Source organism: Lampris incognitus, chromosome 17, assembly GCF_029633865.1.
Source record: "Lampris incognitus isolate fLamInc1 chromosome 17, fLamInc1.hap2, whole genome shotgun sequence".
NCBI lineage: Eukaryota > Metazoa > Chordata > Actinopteri > Lampriformes > Lampridae > Lampris > Lampris incognitus.
Window position 1 is genome coordinate 29,888,360 of NC_079227.1, and position 22,388 is coordinate 29,910,747.

Consider the following 22,388-nt stretch of genomic DNA (forward strand, 5'->3'; position numbering starts at 1 on the left):
ACACTGAGCCAGCCTAGAGCTGTCATACCTTTCCCTGCCAGGAGATGGCACAAATTCCCCATATGAAGGCATGATATCCCAGGATTTGTTCATCCCAGGACCCCAGGGATATGGACTTGGGGGGGTCATGACCCGTTCCCAGAAAGTTACTTAACCAAGTCCTTGAAAGACATGAGGTCACAGTTGAGGACAAGGCCAGAATAGAAGTTCTGCAACAAGAACAGGCTACAGAATCCAGGACACAGGTTAACCAGAACCGGAAGGCACGGATCTCTGTGCTCTTCACAGAGTTTGAAAGGCTGATGGTCATGGCCGACTTGTTCAGCGGTATCTTGTGTGAGTAGGAAAACTCATCGCAAGTTAATATAAATGTAATAAGAGTTATTAACAGTCATTATGGTCCATCTCTGCCAGATGACATGGCTTGCTATTTAAGACAAGGTACAATGGAACGGTCAGCTCTCTTTTTCAACAACAGTAACCAACTTTAAGAGATTTTCCCATAGCATTGTATAGTTAATAACTGTCATCTCGTTATGAGTTTTAATTATCTGGAAAAAATGTCTAAATACTTTTTTTTATGTTTGCAGGTGTCCTTCCAACATTTCAAGTGTTTCTAAAAAAAACTGCAACATGAGAAACCCATGGTGCACTTGTTGCATGTTGAAATGGTGGCCCTTGTGAGAGAGCTGCTGAGCAAATTTATGAAGCCAGGAGCTATCCCCCTGAGCATTAAGGAGATCCTCAAGATCGGTGGTCCCCAACCCCCGGGCCGCGGACCGGTACCGGTCCGTGGGTCATTTGGTACCGGGCCGCAGAGAAAGAATAAATAACTTACATTATTTCCGTTTTATTTATTATCTGAGTCTGAACGATGTTTTATTTTGAAAACTGACCGGATTCCCTCTGTTACATCCGTCTATGACTCACTCTTGACGCTTGTCTCGGTCACGTGATATGTTGCCGCTAAAATTAAATCCACAAGCTAGCAAAATGAGTAAAAACAAACGTCTTTGGAAAGTTTCTTTGTGAAGGGGAAAAGGCCCAGTGAGGAGACAGAAGAAGAGCCTACAACTTCCAAGAAAAAGAAAGCTGCATTTAACAGACAATACCAGGAGTCCTACTTAAAATATTGATTTATCGCGACAGGCGATTCCCGCACACCAAGCCCGCTCTGCATAATATCCAGTGACCGGCTCTCTAATGAGGCAATGAAGCCTTCAAAACTGCTTCGCCACTTGGAGACCAAGCACCCTGCATTAAAAGACAAGCCTTCGGAGTATTTTGAAAGAAAAAAGCATGAACAAGAAGGACAGAAGCAATTACTGAGGGCCACCACATCAACAAATGCGAGTGCACTGAGAGCATCATACTTGGTGGCTAATCGTATTGCTAAGGCTAAGAAGCCATTCACCATTGGTGAAGAATTGATCCTGCCCGCCACTAAAGACATTTGCCGTGAACTTCTAGGAGAGGCTGCAGTTAAAAAAAATAGCACAGGTGCCTCTTTCGGCTAGCACCGTCACTCGGCGCATTGAGGAAATAGCAGAGGACATTGAGACAATTGTTGGAGAGGATTAATACATCACCATGGTACGACGCACTCCAGGTTGACGAGTCTACAGATATTGACAACAAGGCAATACTACTTGTTTATGTGCGATATCTTTATCAGGAGGATGTGCATGAGGATATGTTATGTGCACTATCGTTGCCAACCAAAACCACAGCCGCAGAACTATTCAAGTCGCTGGATGATTATACACGCACTGGCCACTTTATTAGGTACACCTAGCTAGTACCGGGTTGGACCCCCTTTTGCCTTCAGAACTGCCTTAATCCGTCGTGGCATAGATTCAACAAGGGGCTGGAAACATTCCTCAGAGAGTTTGGTCCATATTGACATGATAGCATCACGCAGTTGCTGCAGATTTGTCGGCTGCACATCCATGATGCGAAGCTCCCGGTCCACCACATCCAAAAGGTGCTCTATTGGATTGAGATCTGGTGACTGTGGAGGCCATTTGAGTACAGTGAACTCATCGTCATGTTCAAGAAACCAGTCTGAGATGATTCGAGCTTTATGACATGGCGCGTTATCCTGCTGGAAGTAGCCATCAGAAGATGGGAACACTGTGGTCATAAAGGGATGGATATGGTCAGCAACAATACTCAGGTAGGCTGTGGCGTTGACACGATGCTCAATTGGTACTAAGGGGCCCAAAGTGTGCCAAGAAAATATCCCCCACACCATTACACCACCACCACCAGCCTGAACCGTTGATACAAGGCAGGATGGATCCATGCTTTCATGTTGTTGACGCCAAATTCTGACCCTACCATCCGAATGTCGCAGCAGAAATCGAGACTCATCAGACCAGGCAACGTTTTTCCAATCTTCTATTGTCCAATTTTGGTGAGCCTGTGCGAATTGTAGCCTCAGTTTCCTGTTCTTAGCTGACAGGAGTGGCACCCGGTGTGGTCTTCTGCTGCTGTAGCCCATCTGCCTCAAGGTTCGACGTGTTGTCGTTCAGAGATGCTCTTCTGCATACCTCGGTTGTAATGAGCGGTTATTTGAGTTACTGTTGCCTTTCTATCAGCTCGAACCAGTCTGGCCATTCTCCTCTGACATCAACAAGGCATTTTCGCCCACAGAACTGCCGCTCACTGGATATTTTCTCTTTTTCGGACCATTCTCTGTAAACCCTAGAGATGGTTGTGCGTGAAAATCCCAGTAGATCAGCAGTTTCTGAAATACTCAGACCAGCCCGTCTGGCACCAACAACCATGCCACGTTCAAAGTCACTTAAATCACCTTTCTTCCCCATTCTGATGCTCGGTTTGAACTGCAGCAGATCGTCTTGACCATGTCTACATGCCTAAATGCATTGAGTTGCTGCCATGTGATTGGCTGATTAGAAATTTGCGTTAACGAGCAGTTGGATGGGTGTGCCTAATAAAGTGGCCGGTGAGTGTATATCAGGAAAACTGAAATGGTCCTTTTGTGTCGGCATATGCACAGACGGAGCTGCTGCCATTACCGGACGGCTGTCTGGTTTAACTACTCGGATTAAGGAGGTTGCACCTGAATGTGAGTCTACGCATTGTGTCATTCACAGGGAAATGCTGGCTAGCCGAAAAAATACCACCGGAACTTAACAGCGTATTGAATGATGTCGTTAAAGTTATTAACCACATCAGAGCACACGCCCTTAACTCGCGCCTGTTCGAGCAGCTTTGTGAGGAGATGGACGCGAAGTACAGACACCTTCTCTTATACACAGAAATAAGATGGTTATCCCGAGGGAGCTCGCTGGCCAGAGTGTTTGAATTACGAGAGCCGCTGCAGAGATTTCTCTCAGAAAAAAAGTCACCGCTGGCAGCACATTTCAGTGACGAGGAATGGGTCGCAAAACTCGCTTACTTGTGCGACATATTCAACCTGCTCAATGATCTCAAATTGGTCACTTCAGGGGAAAATGACAACTGTCTTCAAGTTGCATTTATTTTTTATTTTTTTTAATTTATTTCTGATTTTTCCCTTTTTTCTCCCAATTTAGTGGCCAATTGATCCCTATTTTAATTCAAACACCCACCCTCGTATTGCATGCGTTCGCCAACTGCATCTCTCCGGCCGGCAGTCTCGAAGGAAAGCGCCTCCCCACTTTCGTGACAAGGCGAATCCAAGCCGAACCACTGTTTTTCCGACACACACAGAGACGCATTCATATGACGAACACAAGCCGACTCCGCCCCCCTCCCGAAGACAGCGTTGCCAATAATTGCTGCTTCATCGAGTCTGGCCATAGTCGGATCTGACGAGACCGGGGCGCGAACCCCAGTCCCCAGTGGGCAACTGCATCGACACCAAGCCCATGCTTAGACCGCTACGCCACCGCGGACTATTTCAAGTTGCATTTAAAGCCAAACTAGATTTGTGGGGACGGCGCGTGAACAGAGGTATATTTGACATGTTTCAAACATTCGCGGGGATTTTGGAAGAGACTGAGACCGAGCCGTCATTCTCCCAGCTGGTGCACAATCACCTGTCTTTGCTTTTAAAAGAGTTTGAGCGCTACTACCCAACCCCAAAAGACCCACGAACTGCCAAGGAATGGATCCGCGACCCATTTGTCAGCAAACCAGGTGAATCCAGCATGTCTATGCAAGAAGAAGATCAACTGCTGGAGATCGCAAATGACGGCGGCCTTACAAGTATGTTCGAGACAACAACTCTGCCGGTGTTCTGGATTAAAGTCAAGGCAGAATACCCTGAGATCGCCACAACAGCACTGAAAACCCTGTTGCCATTTCCGACATCCTATTTGTGTGAAGCGGGATTTTCTGCAGTGACAGCAACCAAAACAAAATTACGGAGTAGACTGGACATAAGCAACACACTTCGGGTGTCATTGTCTCCCATTACCCCTAGATGGGACCGTCTCGTTGCAGAGAAACAAGCTCAGGGCTCCCACTGATTTTAGCGTTATGGTGAGTTGTATTTCCATGCACTTTATATTTGTTTTTGTGTTGCATCTTATTTTGAAGGCATGTTTAAACATTACCATGGCGACCAGAGAGTGTTAGGGGGCAGAGAGGATGTTACTCATGTTATGTTGTTGGCACAATGTTAGGACGCTGCTAATAAAGTTGCATACGAGTACACAGTGGATTCACGTTTATTACTATATTTAGAAAATACCAGTTTTTATGCCGGTCGTATCATTTTATTTTGTGTATTTATCCGCCACACCTTAAAGGCCGGTCCGTGAAAATATTGTCTGACATTAAACCGGTCCGTGGCACAAAAAGGTTGGGGACCGCTGCTCAAGATCAATGTACGGAGTACAGATTTACAGCTTTCAAACAAAAGGCTTTGTGTTGGGAAGGTTTGGCTACTCCACCATGAACAAGGCCCGTGTGGAGAGGAAAATATGGGTTGGGAATTTGTACAACTCTCTTAGAGAAGGCTACATAAAGTCAGCAGAGTTCCTCCTCAAAAATCTTCCTATTGACAACAACATAATCACCTCACTCTCTGCTCTGACTCCATCTCTTATTCAATGTGACTCTGTATGTGGAGCTTTCATGACCTTAGGAAAGGCCTTGCCTAATGGTGTTCGGCCTGAAGAGCTCGGCCAACTGGAGGAGGTGGTTCGGGCTTACCAAATAGATGTTGACCTGGTACCTCTGGCCAAGATCTATGCTGAAGAGGACAGCAGAGTGGATGTGGACTGGTGGGACTCTTAAAAACACGGCATTTCGCCCGGATGGGTGTGGTTTGTGTTGGACGTAGCCGTGCACGACTCAGAGAGCTGCGCCCGAACTCCACGAACCCCTACAGGAGTATGAACGTCAGTGTCAACCACCATATCGAGGAGTTGTTCGCGATGGAGGGTGAGTGACATTCCTACAGTCTGTGATGATAGTATATTTTTATTTCTACAAATGACTTACTATTACTGCCTTTGCGAGTCGTTTCATTTAAGATGGTATCTCAACTACTACCACGTTTTGAATTATCCAGTCATGGCCATTTTCGATATCATATATAGAACGTTAAATGTTGTATGAAAATTAGCATTGGCTAAGGTTAGCACTAGCTATTACGAGCCAACTGTTAACTGAGGTAATTTACCAGTTAATACAATTTAGTTTACAGTATGTCTGCGGCACTAGCTATTACATTTCGTCAACAAACGTGTGCAAAGTTGTTGTGTGACCAGGGTAATGTGGAATTAATAGTGCTGTCAAAATCAACCTGTTAATCCTAGCAATTAACATGACGAAAAACGGGTGGTGGTAAAAGTTTGAGTCTCGTTTTAAGATGGCCACAGCACCAACACGAACTAAGCTAACATTAGACTAGCCATACCAGCTAATTAAAACGCCACACCAAGCAAACACTTTTGGTGAAGGGGAAAGTGACTTCAAAAAGGTGTTCACATTTTCTCTACTTTTTTTTTGGCCAAATTTTCACTTAAGATGTTCAGTTCAGTTAATATTGCATATCCCCTTCATTATAAAGACCCAGGCACAGCAACACTGTCAATGGTGAAACTGTCCATTAATATTAGATTTACATTATCAAAAAAAAAAAGGGTTGAATATATTAGGAGCATAAATTGAAGCTACACAGATATTTGTACCCTTGAGATTAAAAGTTGCTAACAAAACCTTCCTTCCGCATCACCACGTTTTAATTTTGACATTCAATTTTCTTTTGATTACAATTAATACACCTTTGGTTTTGCTAGAGGCACAGGAGGAGGATAAAACTGTATATAATTTGTTGTGGACTCTACCAACATCTGCCTCTTTCAGATGTGTCTCTTGAAAACAAGCCAGATCTATGTTTTTAAGAATTCTAAACATCTCACCCTTTTCACTGGCGAGTTTAAACCATGTATATTTAAAGTCATAATATTAGGATTATTCATATAATAAAAGAGAGCAGAAAATTATAAATAGCGGTTAAAGACCATATTCAAAGACGGCATGCACACATAACCAAGGAAACAAAACAAAAAAAACCAACAAACAAAAAAAACCACACACACAAGTACAAACAAAATGTAAAATAAAGAAACAAAGCAACAAAAAAAAAGAAGCTGGATAGTGTTGAATGAGTGACTAATTCCAAGGAACATAGAAAAAGGGCCAGTAAGCCGAGGTATAGGAATACCCTCCTCCTAAGGCAGTGGTCGGGAACCTATGGCTCGCGAGCCATATATGGCTCTTCCGGTGACAGCATATGGCTCCCAGACAATTTTGAGTTGAAAAATTTTTTTTTTTAAAAATCAGTTTGGAACTGATTTTAAAATACTTGTGATATTTCTTAATAATACTGTGTCATTTTAAAGTAAGCAGAAATTAGTTTTGAAGATAAATTTCACGGGTCACCCGTGGGTCGGGTCGGGAACCAATGGCTCGCAAGCATGTCCGGGTCATTGTAAAGGTGAAGAAATCAATTTTATCAGATAGCCAACTAGTTTATCCGCTTCAACCCTTGTAACGGAAAAGATGGCGAAAAGAAAAAAAGACGATGATTACCGTGCATTCCAGGCTGCGTGGACAGAGGAATTTGCATTTGTGGAGAGAGCAGGATCTGCGGTATGTCTAATATGCAATGATAAAATTGCATCGATGAAACGGTCAAATATAAAGCGGCACTTCGATACACACCATGCTTCATTTGCGTCGAAATCTCCAGCGGGGGACAGCAGGAAAAGGGCATGCGAGGAGCTACAGCGGAGAGTGCAGACGAGTCAGCAGCAACTACGTGTGTGGACCAAGCAAGGGGACGGGAATTCCGCTAGCTTTGCGGCTGCTTTGGCAATAGTAAGGAATGGAAAGTCATTCACAGATGGCGAGTACGCCAAAACATTCATGCTTGATGTGGCCAATGAACTGTTTGATGACTTCCCAAATAAAGACAAGATAATCAAACGAATAAAAGACATGCCCCTGTCAGCAAGAACTGTGCACGATCGTAACATCATGATGGCAAATCAAGTCGAGGAAACACAAATTAAGGACATAAACGCCGGGACATACTTTTCTCTCGCGTTAGATGAGTCAACAGACGTTAGCCATCTATCTCAGTGCAGTATCATTGCCAGGTATGCTGCAGGTGACACACTGCGTGAGGAAAGCTTGGCTGTTTTGCCAATGAAAGGGACAACAAGAGGAGAGGATTTATTCACGTCTTTCATGGAGTTTGCTAAAGAAAAAAAACTACCGATGGATAAACTTATTTCTGTCTGTACTGATGGCGCACCCTGTATGTTGGGGAAGAACAAAGGATTTGTAGCGCTTCTCCGTGAACATGAAAAGAGAGCCATCCTAAGTTTTCATTGCATCCTGCACCAGGAGGCGCTTTGCGCTCAGACGTGTGGCCAGGAGCTTGGTGAGGTGATGTCGCTGGTCATTCGAGTGGTCAACTTTATTGTTGCCCGAGCTTTAAATGATCGCCAGTTTAACGCTCTGTTAGAAGAAGTTGGGAATCATTATCCCGGTCTGCTTTTACACAGCATCGTGCGTTGGTTGTCAAGGGGGAAGGTGCTCAGCCGTTTTGCAGCTTGCCTTAGTGAAATCCGGACTTTTCTTGAAATGAAAGGCGTCAAGCATCCTGAGCTAGACAACACTGACTGGCTCCTGCAGTTTCACTATCTCGTGGACATAACTGGCCATCTGAACCAGCTCAATGTGAAAATGCAAGGTATTGGAAATACAATCTCATTCCTTCAACAAGCAGTGTTTGCATTTGAAAGCAAGCTGGAAGTCTTTCTCAGGGACATTGAAACAGGTCGTCTTCTGCACTTTGAAAGACTGCAACAATTTAGAGATGCATGCTTAGCAAGTGACTCCACTCAACATCTGGATCTCCAGCAGCTAGCTGGCTTTACGTCCAATCTCCTGCAGTCATTCAAAGCACGTTTTGGAGAATTTCTTGCGCGCACTGGTCTTTTCAAGTTCATCACTCATCCACATGAGTGTGCAGTGGACAAAATCGACCTGACATGCATCCCCGGGGTCTCTTGGAAAGTCTTGGGCGACAGCGAACAGAGATGGCGAGGGAACACAAGTGGACAGAAATGAAAAATCTTCAACCTGAGGACCAGCTGATTCTTAAAACTTGGAACGAGCTTCCTGTGACATACCACACAATGCAGCGTGTGAGTATTGCCGTATTGACCATGTTTGGCTCTACATATGCATGTGAGCAGTCATTCTCGCATATGAGGAACATTAAGACCAACCTTCGCTCACGTTTAACTGATGGAAGCCTCAACGCCTGCATGAAGCTCAACCTCACCACGTATGAACCAGACTACAAGGCCATCAGCAAAACCATGCAGCACCAGAAGTCGCATTAAAAGTAAGACATATTTAATTTATTATACGTTAAAAATACTATATGGCTCTCAATGAAATATATTTAGAAATATTTGGCTTTTATGGCTCTCCCAGTCAAAAAGGTTCCTGACCCCTGTCCTAAGGACTGCCATCCATTATCTGAACTGCTTATCCTGCTCTCACGGTTGAGGGGATGCTGGAACATCAAAGCTTCCATTGGCTCATGACAACACACCCCACAAGCCCAAAATTAAATCAGCCAAAATTGTATCATTTAGCCCTAGGATCAAAAGCAAATATATTCACCTGCGGCATTAATTAAAAAAACTGCAGTGATGGACCATACATTGACAGAGTACACTATAAAGTGCTCTGTACAACAGGCAGTTGCATATATACCACCAGACATCAAAGCAAATCGCTACCTCCCCCCCAAATAAATAAATGAAGGGGGTAGTAGACAATACCATACTAGCAACACAGGCGATATGGAAGTGCAACATTGACAACAACCAACTATAGGAGAAGTTTATCCAGGAAAACCTTTGCTTCTTCAGATTAAGAAAAAAAAAAAAAAAAGATGTTCTGACCCGGACAATACCTTGAATGTTGCAGCCCATCAAAAATGCAGAAATAAAAATGTTACAGCCCCAGCCTGTTCACAGGCACTTAAAGAGAAAATTAATCCAACAAAGCAGCATTTATGCCAAGACAAGAGTAGCCTAGGCAACAGCATATTAGCAATACAGCGGACAGGGAAATGCAACACTGATAACAAAAAACCATAGGAGAAGTTTATCCAGGAAAATCTTTGCTTCTTCAAGAGCATCGGAAAAAAAAAAATAATCCAGACAATACCTTTAATGTTGCAGCCCATCAAAACAGCGAACAAAAAGTGTCACAGCCCCAGGCCATCTTTATGGGCATTTCAAGAAAAAGAAAAAAAAATCAATCCAACATTTCAAAAATTTTGTCAGGTCCAAAATGAATGTGGTGTTTGCAAATAGACCTAAGCAATTTCCACAACGTAACACGAGGTGGAAGTAGCTAATGTGCTGTAGGCCAATTTCAGAATCTTGTAACGTAAGACGAATTTCAAAACACGTCAATAACAGAAGCTAACTAGAGTTGGGGGGGAGGGTGAAGACACACACACACAAGTTGTCTATAGCACCTTTAAATAACGTGCGTTACTGTCCCTAATTAGCCTATGCAATTTAAAAAAAGCCAGCCATAAATGTATGTAGAATTGGAACTATAAGCCATGTTATATCATTCACTCTGTTGTGGGCGCTTGCCAGTTTGAGTGGGAAGGGAACCAATCAAAAAAGAAGACACCCGACAGCGCTGCTGTCATGCCATTTAACAGTGCTGAAGCAGAGGACATCACAACTGGTAGAGAACCAGTCACCATTGCTGACCCAGGTTAATGTTGTTTAATTAATTAATCAGAATAGATTTCTACGTTCTTTATCTGCCTTTCACCTGGTATGATGCAGCGAAGAGTTCACAGGAATCAGTCTAAATTTTCCTCTGTTGCTGCCTGCACTCTGTTGCACTCCCCTGTGGCCACCCCCACGGTCAGATGCCAGGTTGAACCACCTGATGATGTGTTTATTGTTGTCCAAGTCTGTGGCTTTTGTTGCTACATAACTCTTCCGTACAGCACCTACACAGATACAGTAAGTTAAAGGTGTATGAAACACTTAAGTCACTTTTTTTCCAGCTACTAATGGATGTTCCAGGTAATTTAATGATACAAAAATATCCATCATTCATCTTTTGGAGTCAGTGTCATGAATCAGTATCACGCATAAATGTTGCTATCCTATGTGTGGAAGACACGTAGTTTGCGTGCTTTTGAGAACTTTCTGTCCCCGTCTCTCTGGGGCTGCCTTGAGCTTACGGCCAGTTGCGCTCAGTCAATAATTGTGTGCGGCGGGGTTGGAGCATTGCCAGGGAGCTAAGTCAACAAAATCAAAGCTTTGACTGCGCAGTGAGGATTGACTGAATAAATCTTGTGCTATAAAAACACCACTGATGCTCTGCAAAAATGGAGTCGGAACATCTGGTGTAAAAGATAAATAAAGAACTTGACTGCAAAACATATAACCTGAGGAAAAATGACAGATTTGACAAAATGTGGGTTGGTCTTGCCTCATGACCAGCACAGAGGCAGGGGGCTGATTAAATACCTCCCCCTCCAAAAAAAAAAAAAAATGTATGGTCTAATTTGATAACCAACTCTATGTATTGTTGATACTTACGTCCAAGTAGGGCCTTTGTTGCCATCTGATTGAATGCCTTCTTCCCATTTGCCCCCTTCCACTTCATTTTTTTGGCAACAGTGTCTGAAAATACATGTGCAAGGATGTTCCATGTCACTCGTTTGGTACACTCTCCCCCAATGGAACCCAGTGCAGAAATCTGGCAGTATGGAGAATTGACGCAAGTCACAATTTATATCGCAGCAGTTTCTCATAAGAGAAGAGAAGTGGCTCATAAGAAATTGGTATTTGTGTGTATGTTTGATCACCTCCATAAATGTGAGCAGTAAAGCCTGGGATAATGCCAGAAAAAGATACATTCAAAGGAAGAGAAGCGAGCGAGTGAAAGAAGAGGTCCCCAACACCCCAACTGAAGATGAACTGCTGACAGAGACACAGACATTCAGAGCGGGCAGACATGACAACAGCAGCTCAAGACATTGAGGAGAATAGAGTAAGAGGTTGACAATGACTCAAGCAGCTGAGTTTAACTCAAGACGTTGAGTACAGCTCAAGAGAGAAGACAGGACAAGACATCCTATAGTAGATTCTGAGGAGGACGACTCAAAAGAATTTAGAAAGAAAATAATTTTTATCTTAATTCCTTCGGACTCTCAGAGAATGTTTTAGATACCATTCCCCTTAGGGTTGGGCTATATTGAAATTCCCCTACTGATGACATTGCTTTAAGAAAAACATTATAAAGTATTCTCATCCAAAAAAAAAAGCTGAAGAGACGTACATATGAACTTGAGATGTACATGTTGCAATACCCATACAGTAAGTGGCCACATTGTATAACAGTGCTATTTTACACAAGGGCGTAACCTTCAGCTGAGAGCAATAAACGAGATCAATCAACTGGTGAGGTTATTTTTATTCAGTAACACGTTTCAATCACCATTAATGTAATGTGAAATGAAAACAGAAAAACAAAGTATAATCACCCTAAAACTTCAGTTAAAAGCAAAAAGCCTATTAGTGGCTAGCTACATGTTTTGACAAGTAAGGCTGGTCTAAATCAGAAGCCGCATGTCAGAGTGAAAAAGAACTCAAAATCTCCATGCTCGATAAGCTGCAGATGTTTTTCTCAGTGAGTAGACACTTGAGGAGCAGCTTAGCAGCGAAAATACGTGCCGAAAAAAGGACGAACATTGCATGCTCTTGAAGGCAGAAAGCCAGCGTGTCTGCTTGAGTGTGTGAGTTGCTAGTGTGCTTCTCTTAAAAATGGTAAAGCAGTGATCGAGTGGTGAGCTAAGGACACAAGAAAGCATCAGACCAGGCAGAGTTAACTCAAGCACAGTAAGGGCATGTGTTCATGAGAGGGTGAGAGTTATGGAATTCCTACCATATTCTTCTTCATTGAAGCATTGCAGGGTTCCTTCAGCCACTGTTCTAAGCTGTCCACCTCCTCCAGAAAGCCACAAGGAAAATTCATTTCTTCTGGCATCTCCGATGAGCACACTTCAATGTTCATCCGTGTAGACAGTGAATTGACCATTGCAGCCAAACTGTGTGACTTGGAGCTTCATGTGATCGAGCAGTGTAAGCATATGACGCTCTGCAGCTGCAAGAAGTAAGCACACCAGGAATCAGGAACAATTTGTCATTTCTTTCATGTACTTGTGTACACAAAAGAAATTAAATTGTGTTTCCCCCAGCAATGCGACACAAAAGACAAAAACATACATCCCAAATTTTCCAAAAACGACACCACAAAAAACATACAAAAACAGAGAGCAAAGCAAAAAAAATAAAAAATAACAGTCCACAGTGTAATTAACCATTTGTGGGTTCTTTAATAACACTGGGGTGCTGCAGGGGACAGACCTGTCTCCCTTCCTTTTCATCCTCTACACCACGGACTTCAACTACCAGAGTCCTGCCATCTTCAGAAGTTCTCTGATGACTCTGCTATAGTCGGATGCCTCAGTAAGGGCAAGGAGGCTGAGTACAGGGCTGTGGGGGGGAACTTTGTCACATGGTGTGAGCAGAACAACCTGCAGCTCAACGTGACTACGACAAAGGAGCTGGTTGTTGATCTAAGGAGGGAAATGACACCAGTGACCCCTGTCTCCATCCAGGGGGTCAGTGTAGACACTGTGGAATACTACAAGTACCTGGGGGTGCATTAGACAATAAACTGGACTGGGCTAAGAACACGGATGCCCTCTACAAGAAGGGACAGAGCCGTCGCTCCTTTTGAGGAGTCTTAGGTGCTTCAACATCTGCCAGACAATGCTCAGGATGTGGTATGAGTCTGTGGTGGCCAATGCTCTCCTTTTTGCTGATGTGTGTTGGGGCAGCAGGTTAAGGGTAGCGGATGCAAACAGGCTCAATAAACTGATCCCCAAGGCCGGTGACGTTGTGGGGGTGGAACTGGGTTCACTGGCGGCGGTTTCTGAGAGGAGGACGCTGTTGAAATTGCATGCCATCACGGACAATGTCTCCCACCCACTCCATGACATGTTGGTTGGGCACAGGAGTACTTATAGTAATAGACTCATTCTGCCAAAAAGCACCACAGGTGGTCATTCCTGCCTGTGGCCATCAAACTTTACAACTCCTCTCTCAGACTCAAGACTGTCAGACACTCGGAGTTAATGGTCATTGGACTGTCCCTGTTGGGTTTTGTTTGTGCTGCTTGTTGTGTGCTGTGGTAGTGCAGTATAGATAGGGTGTTATGTGCACCATGCTTGTTGATAATATTTTGTACTTATTTCTATTTCTTATTTTATCTTTATTTCTATTTCTTTCTGTTTTCTTATCTTGTTAGCTTTTAGTTATTAGAGCGCGAGTGTCTGTAATAGAACCCAATTTCCCCTTGGGGATGAATAAAGTATTCTGATTCACTTGAGCAACAGTACAAAAATTCCACTGTCCAGAGAACGAACACCAGCCAGGATGACTGTCGGAACTGCCGGTCCGGGTAGTGTAGCGGTCTATTCCATTGCCTACCAACAAGGGGATCGCTGGTGTGGTCAGGCATCCCTGCAGACACAATTGGCCGTGTTTGCGGGCGGGAAGCCGGATGTGGGCATGTGTCCTGGTCGCTTCACTAGCGCCTCCTCTGGTCGGTCGGGGCACCTGTTCAGGGGGGAGGAGGAACTGAGGGGGATACCGTGATCCTCCCACATGCTACGTCCCCATGGTGAAACTCCTCACTGTCAGGTGAAAAGAAGCGGCTGGCGACTCCACATGTATCGGAGGAGGCATGTGGTAGTCTGCAGCCCTTCCCAGATCAGCAGAGGGGGTGCAGCAGTGACCGGGACGGTTTGGAAGAGTGGGGTGATTGGCCAAGTACAATTGGGGAGGGGGAAAAAATAGGGCTGAAACGATTCATTGAGTAATTCGAATAATTCGATTACAAAAATTCATCCTTCGTTTAGTGAAACTACTGTTCACTGGTCACCATGTTCAGAAGGGACAATTATTACTGTTGCACAATGTGCTCGCGCTACAGCTATGTGACGTCTAGCTGTTTTGATAGTTGGCGCGATGGAGAGTATAGGAGGAGATGCTCAAGAAACGGGCCCAAAGAGGAGACCAAAACTCTCCAAAATGTGGGACCATTTCAACTTAAAGCCAAAAACACCGCGCAATGTCTACATTGCAAAACCGAACTAGCATACCATAAGAGCACAGTCAATGCTGCAGCACCTTAACCGAAACCACCCCATCTATGCATCCAGTTCTCAGAGCGGAACCGACACAAGGTAACATTTAACTTTATCTTTTTAGTGCAAATTAACATGATTGCTAGTTGAGATGAACGCTAGAAGAACATAGTTGTGGATGTATGTATTGGCTAGTTATGAACATAAATCAATATGGAAGCTAGTTATGTTGTGTTCCGTACTTTATTTCGCTTAGCTCAGGGAAAACTTGTTTTGAAAGCCATTCATGCAGCCCATAGCTGCCAACTTTCAAGGCTGACTTGGAGTGAGATTAACAAAGATTGACAAAAACTCATCTAAACGGGAACATTTGTTTGGCGTAAGATGGAGGTTCTTTTTTTAATATATACTATATTAAAAAAATGCTGAATGCTTGAGAGTTGGCAGCTATAAACTAGAACATGCACCGCGCTCTCTCTCTCTCTCTCTCTCACACACACACACACACCCCACCACCACATCTACCTCATTCAGGAGATAAGAGCCTGTCAGAACTTTTTTGCCCAACTACAAATACAACAAAGCCTTCCAATAAGAGTTTTATTTTATATGTATACCTTTTGTTTACATTTGCCTATACTGGGTTTTTTTATGTGTGTTTTTAAATTTCAAATTTTTTTTTTACAAAACCAGATGGCATTTAAACGCATCAGTTGCACTAAAGAAAATTAGTTTCTCATCCAGGAGAAAAGATCCCGACAAAGCTTTTTATTTGCCTCCTACAAATGCAACATTGGCTTCTAAGAAGCTAGACAGTAAAGGCTATTTTGATTTATGCCTTAGTTACGTGTGTATCTTTTGTTTACATTTGGCATTACTGTTATTTCCTATAAAATGCAATAAAATGTATGTTTTTAAAAAGGAAACCAAGTAGTTGTTCATTTTAAGAGACCTTGCTTCTTTCCTTTTGTATATTTACTATTGCTCCTTAATAAGTCAGGTGTTTTTTATCTGATTACTCAATGGAATAATTGATAGAATACTTGACTACTGAAATAATCGACAGCTGCAGCCCTTAAAAAAAACAACACACATACATCTAAATGTTATTCAGGCTTACGCTGGTTTAAGGTGCTATCTTGGCCTGGTGTAGTGCTTCCTCTTCACCATCGGAGTCCAATTCTGATGTTAAACAAGTGAAAGATTTCTTGATCTCATTCAATGGTGAATTGTAATCACCTAAAAAAAGAAACAAATGCTGCCTGTTAAAAAATAGGTGCCGGGTGGACACAGGCCCTAACTACTGCATTTACAGAGTATGACATGTTGCTGTTCATGTTAATTGACCAATTGATTAAACATCTCTAAGATATTAGCAAATGCTATTCATGTCAATTAATGTTAGTTGTGGCTAGGGATGGGAATCAACAACTGGTTCCCATTGAGAGCCAGTTTCAAATGGTCCAATTCCTCTGAATTGTTTAGCTCCAAGACTAACGGTTCCCCTTATAAATAAATTTGCATTGCAAACAAACAAAGATACAAATGTTGAAGGTTGGGCTTATAGAACCAAATCATAGCAATTACCGTAAGTCGTCAATACTCTGTCATCATATCTGGTCTACTCCTGGCTTGCCTTCTCTACAGATTCTGCGGCTTTGTTGATTATTGCATCACTTTTATAAGTTGGCCAGCAGGTTGCTCCATTATTGTACCATGACTGTGACACCATAGACAGATGTTTGCTCATCTAAAAACTGCACTACAGGAAACATCCTGTCAAAGAAAGAAAACAACAGCACACATTTCATTGGTCCATATGTACATCAAGCTGCAAATGTCAGAGTAGTTCTGCAGACAAATTAACCTACAGTAGGACCCCAAATAAAGGCAAGAATGCGTCTCACAATGTTTTAGCTGTGAACAAATAACTAGTGAAACATCACCTTCTTGAAATAACCAGGGCAAGGGCAGCAATCAATTTAGGCTAGGTTATAAAATGCTCAGAATAGAAAAACAATTAAGACCAGCAAAATGAGGAACTGACGTGCCCCCCAGCGCGCGCGCGCACACACGCCTACTTCCCTCCCCTTAATTAATAGAGAGCTGCCCCGTCTGCCTGCCACTCAGGCGGGCTGGGCAAGGAAAAGCAAATGCGTAGCTAATCTCGTCCAACGCCCAACTTTGTGACTTTAGCTCCGGGATTCGGTCACATAAGGTTACCATCCCGGATTTCAGATGCCAGTGGAATAGGGGTGTTTTTTTGTTACCTATTTTCCATCGTGGTATAGCAAATTTCAGCAACCCTACCAGGGTTGCGATACCACGATGGTGAGTAACTGAGTTATCGGCTTGGTAAAAATTATATTCTGATGCGAAACAATCGTTTAAATCCGGTATTTCGACAGCCTGCGCCGAATTTCCAATGATGGAAGATGTAATGCACCATCTGACCGGAGGTTGCCGCCTTTGTGCGTTAAGAGCGCGCATCCGTGTCTCGGCGCAGGTTATTTATAGTTATATATGATTATGCATAGTTATTTATACATGATTATTTATAGTTATATAGCTCCGATTTTTATTTTTGAATATGAAATAATTACCACCTCATAGCTGGTTACGGCCATGCATGGCGATTGATATCCTAAGCTAGTAAATTAACCAGTATTTATCAATACTTGAAAGCAGGTGCTGAGAAAGGCTGGTCAGTTGTGCTGGCTCTTGTCTCGTGCAGTGCGCACAAATTAACCAAAACGCGGAAGTGAAAAGCCTCGTGTGCTTGGTTTCCATGGAGTGTTTCGTAAATGGGTCGTCTGCGCATTATTGTTCAACGAGCATATCAATTATAATTTGGAAGAAGTACGTTTCGATGGCTGCCGATTTAGGACGGGCTACCCACATGAGGCCCTTTTCAATAGCGCAGAAGCTGTATAGCAGGTTTATCTTCTGTGTAACATGCTTTTGTGTAATGTTATTTTCCAGATTGTGCTTTAAAATTATTGCTGCGTCACGAGCTAAAATGGCGCCTCTCCCTGTCCTCTCGCGCTGCCGTGTTTGGAGTGAGAGGGAGTTACTGTGATTACAGGTTAGTTAAAAAAGTGGACTTTACAATTTGATTGATTTGATCATATAATAATTTCGTGTGTTTATCAGCCCTGTGATGGCCTGGCGGCCTGTCCAGGGTGTCTCCCTGCCTGCCGCCCAATGACTGCTGGGATAGACTCCAGCATCCCCGCGACCCTGACAGCAGGATAAACGGTTTGGATAATGGACGGAATGGAGTCACACATTACATCACCAGCGCCTGAGATAGTGAAACGAGTTTTTGGAGGGTCGCTATTTCCACCTTTTTTTTCCTTTTCTTTTTTCTAAAGTATCGATTGTAGCTGCAGGCTAAGCACCCACAATAGTTCATTCAAACACTCTCTTGGAGTAGCTACAGCCATCGAAACTGACTTCAAATACAGGTATATGCCCAAAACAAATATGCCCCTCCTTACGGTTCTCCTTTTAACCTGTTCCTATTCATTTGAGGGCTGCATAGTGGTGCTAAATGAATGCGTCTCATCTAATTAATGTTAATCCAGCCGACAAAAACGTGTGCATGCCCATGGCTACGTTAACTTAGCGTTACTCACGCCTGCTTGCAATTAACGTTAAGCTAACCAACCCAGATCTTCGTCCTTAATAGGCATCCTTCTTAGACAATGCATATTTCGATAACGTTAATTCACTATAAAGAATATAACGACAGCTAGCAAAATGGCGCGCAACTTCTAGCAAAGCACTCAAAGCTAGCTAGTTAGCGAACACAAGCTCAGCTAACGTTAGCTTACATTATTCTACAGCTAACTTCGCTGGCTGAATCGTCAGAATTAAAACGTCAAACGTAGCCACATTAATAGCAGCTTTTGTGAAATGTTATCAAGTTATGTCAGTTGAACAAATAACTAACGTTGCACTCACCGGCAATCGCGGGCGCTCCCTCGGACTTCCGTCTGCGTCTGAATGGAGTTGGCGACTTGGCGGTTAAAATTGGAATTTTGCCGCGACGCCATGACGCCGGTACATGCATGGCGACATATTCAAGAATCGTAAACGTTCTTTTTCTTAAACAGTCCACTGAAACCTGTTTCTTAAAAAAACTGATGCGAGAAATAAGGAATTCAGTCGCTGCCTCTTGACTAACTTTAGACCCACAAGGCCTCATTTAAAAATGGGCTGCCAGGCGCGGCAGCGCCCCACTAAAAAAAATTAATCATCCATCCAAAAACATAGTTCCCCCTCATAAACTATTTTTCCGCGTTAATACGTCATCATTTACGTTGCAATAAATATTACCTAGTTTTTGCTCAATAAATTAATCAAACTAGTCAACAACTTTTGATCTTTGAGAGTTAAAATCGTCATTTCAGTGATTCGGTCTCAATTTCGTGTTGCGCAATATTGGGGCAGGGGACCTCAGAGAAGCGGGGCTTCTATTCGTTTTAGTCCGCCCGCGCCGGACGGATCGGGGGTCCCGGTGGCTGCCACTGGTGCGGCGCGGTGCTGCGCCCTCACAGGGTACCGACGGAAACGGTAAAATCCGCCGTGGCGGCCCCTGAGAAACAGGGAACAAGCCGAAAGAAGAAGATCCGCTCCTAGAACGCTCCGCGCCTCTGGCCAGTGTGGCCTCCTTATGAAAGTCGGAACGTGTAGCCAAGTAGTGCCGGCTGTAGCCTGCGGGAAGGCGGAGAGTCGATTGAATGAGAAATATGGGGAGGGGGGTTAATATGCAGCACTTAAGCTAAAAAAAATAAAGTGTAACCGGTTATTTTCTTGCCCGGTGCGGGATTCGATACGGGGTGTACTGCACCACAAGGCGAAATCGCTAACCGCTCGGCTAAAGGGTCAGACCCGTTAGTCTTTTTAGTAGTTTACAGTTGCAACCATGAAAGTTTCTTTACAACTGTGCACACACAAAAATTTTAGGCCGATAGCTCAGGTAGTTTGCGAGATTAGCTGCGGTCATGTGCGCGCGCGACCAAACGCATGATCCACTCCAGGCTATCTGCCTCGCAGGAATAGTAAAGGATTTGTAAAATAAAGCTCTCAGTGTCTTGTCAAGTCTGTTTTAATTGTATAGCCCAATATCACAAATTACAAGTTTGCCTCAGTGGGCTTTACAGCAATACAACATCCTATCCTTAGACCAGGGGTGTCAAACTCCAGGCCTCGAGGGCCGCAGTGTCTGCAGGTATTTGTTGCAACCATGCACTACACCACCTGATTAAACTAGTGCCTTTCCCTCCTTGATCCAGGAGGTGAGCTAATTAGTGAAATCAGGTGGTGTAGTGCACGGCTGCAACAAATACCTGCAGACACTGCGGCCCTCGAGGCCTGGAGTTTGACACCCCTGCCTTAGACCCTCGCATCGGATAAGGAACAAGTCCCTACAAAAAACCTTTAACAGGGAGGGGAAAAAATAGGAAGAAACCTCAGGGAGAGCAACAGAGAGATTTCTCTCCCAAGACGGACAACGTGCAGTGGATGTTGTGTGTACAGAATAAAACTCAAATTACAGAATAAGACACTGACAGAGTTGCCTACCAACACGAGGATCGCCGGTTCGAATTCCCGCGTTACCTCCAGTTTAGTAGGGCATCCCTACAATTGGCCTAGTCTGGGGACGGGGGAGGGGTTGCCGGATGTGGGTTTGCGTCCTGGTCGCTGCACTAGCGCCTCCTCTGGTCGGTCAGGGCGCCTGTTCGGTGGGTGGGGGGTACTGGGGGGAGTAGCGTGAGCCTCCCACGCGCTACGTCCCTCTTGCAAAACTCCTCAGGTGAAAAGAAGCTGCCGGCGACTCCACATGTGTAGGAGGAGGCATGTGGTAGTCTGCAGCCCTCCCCGGATCGGCAGAGGGGGTGTGGCAACGACCGGGAGGGTAATTGGCCAAGTACAATTGGGGAGAAAAAGGGGGGGAAATCCACAAAAAAGAACATTGAAAGAGGTTAACAGAATTATAATGGAATTATAGAATATATGAAGAATGTGATGAGGAGGAGGCCAAGCAGTATCCAGATCACACCGGCACAGCCCAGGACCCGAGCCACACGACCACCATCACCATCCGTCCATCCGTCCGTTATCCAAACCACTTATCCTGCTGTCAGGGGCATGGGGATGCTGGAGTCTATCCCAGCAGTCATTGGGCGGCAGGCAGGGAGACACCCTGGACAGGCCGCCAGGCCATCACAGGGCTGAAACACTTCTTGTCCAAAACATTACTTAGGGGCTTTCATCTTTTTCAGCTGTACTTGTGGTTTGGCTCACCACCATCACCATGTAGCCAAAAAAAAGAAAAAATTATATTCAGTCTGCACAAAAAGGGAAGTTCCCGTTGCCTACCAACACGGGGATCGCCGCATCGAATCCCCCGTGTTACCTCCAGCTTGGTCGGGCATCTCTACAGACACAATTGGCCGTGTCTGCGGGTGGGAAGCCGGATATGGGTGTGTGTCCTGGTTGCTGCACTAGCGCCTCCTCTGGTTGGTTGATCGGGGCGCCTGTTCGGGGGGGAGGGGAATAGCGTGATCCTCCCACGCACTACGTCCCTCTAGCAAAACTCCTCACTGTCAGGTGAAAAGAAGCAGCTAGTGACTCCACATGTATCGGAGGAGGCATGTGGTAGTCTGCAGCCCTCCCCAGATCGGCAGAGGGGGTGGAGCAGCAACCGGGACGGCTCAGACGAGTGGGGTGATTGGCCAGATACAGTTGGGGAGAACAAGGGGAAGAAAAAAAGTCTCTGCAGGCCCTTTTTGCAGATTGTAGATGTGTTGAGGTCATGGTTCAAGTTCTTGTCAATCACTGTTCCCAGGTACTTGTAGCTCTCAACCTTCTCAATAAGTGAGCCCTTAATTATAGCTGGGAAGGTTGAGTGGGAGGTTTTCCTGAAGTCAATGGCCGTATCTTTAGTTTTGTGAACATCAACTTAGAGAAGTGGTTGTCACACCACTCTACAAAGTCTTTCACAACTGGCTCTTGGTCGACCTGTCTATCCTGGAGCAGACTGATGAAAACAGTGTCAGCTGTTTTAATCAGGGAATGCCTGTCATCATAGTTACTCCTACAGTCATTTGTATATAGAATATACAATAATGGGGACAGAACACTCCCCTGGGGTGAGCCTGTGGATGACACCTGCTTCTGGGATAGGGCACCATTAGCCCTGACTACCTGTGGCCTACATGTTAAAAAGTCCATTACCCATTTCACCATGCCAACATCGAGATTAAAAGTGGACAGTGGTTTACTAGCTAAAACGTGTGGTTGGATTGTTGTAAAAAATCTGAGGATAAATCTATCTAAATAAAGTATACTGAAGATAAAATAAGTCTTCCCATAGTTTTTTTTTGTTTTTTTTGTACAGGTTTCATGAGATAACCAATGTGGCACATTGTGTAAATCTAGACAAAAGTAATGATACACAAGTCTATGTTTTCTGTTTTGAACGAGGCTTATACCATGTACTCTATCAAGTAGCACATGTTCAAAAAGCGTACCCAGGTAATTAAATGATTCAGTTAGCATGCAGCTAAGTTGTTAAAGGAGCAGTGAATGAGGAAGATCTCATTCTGCAGGTGTAGTTGAGTCCAGCAACGGTATC

The 22,388-nt window shown here is 44.2% G+C and overlaps 1 pseudogene; it reads left to right on the forward strand.

Moving 5' to 3' along the window:
* The first annotated feature begins 668 nt into the window (after positions 1–668).
* LOC130127178 (SCAN domain-containing protein 3-like) lies at positions 669–5,250 on the forward strand (annotated as a pseudogene).
* The last annotated feature ends 17,138 nt before the right edge of the window (positions 5,251–22,388 follow it).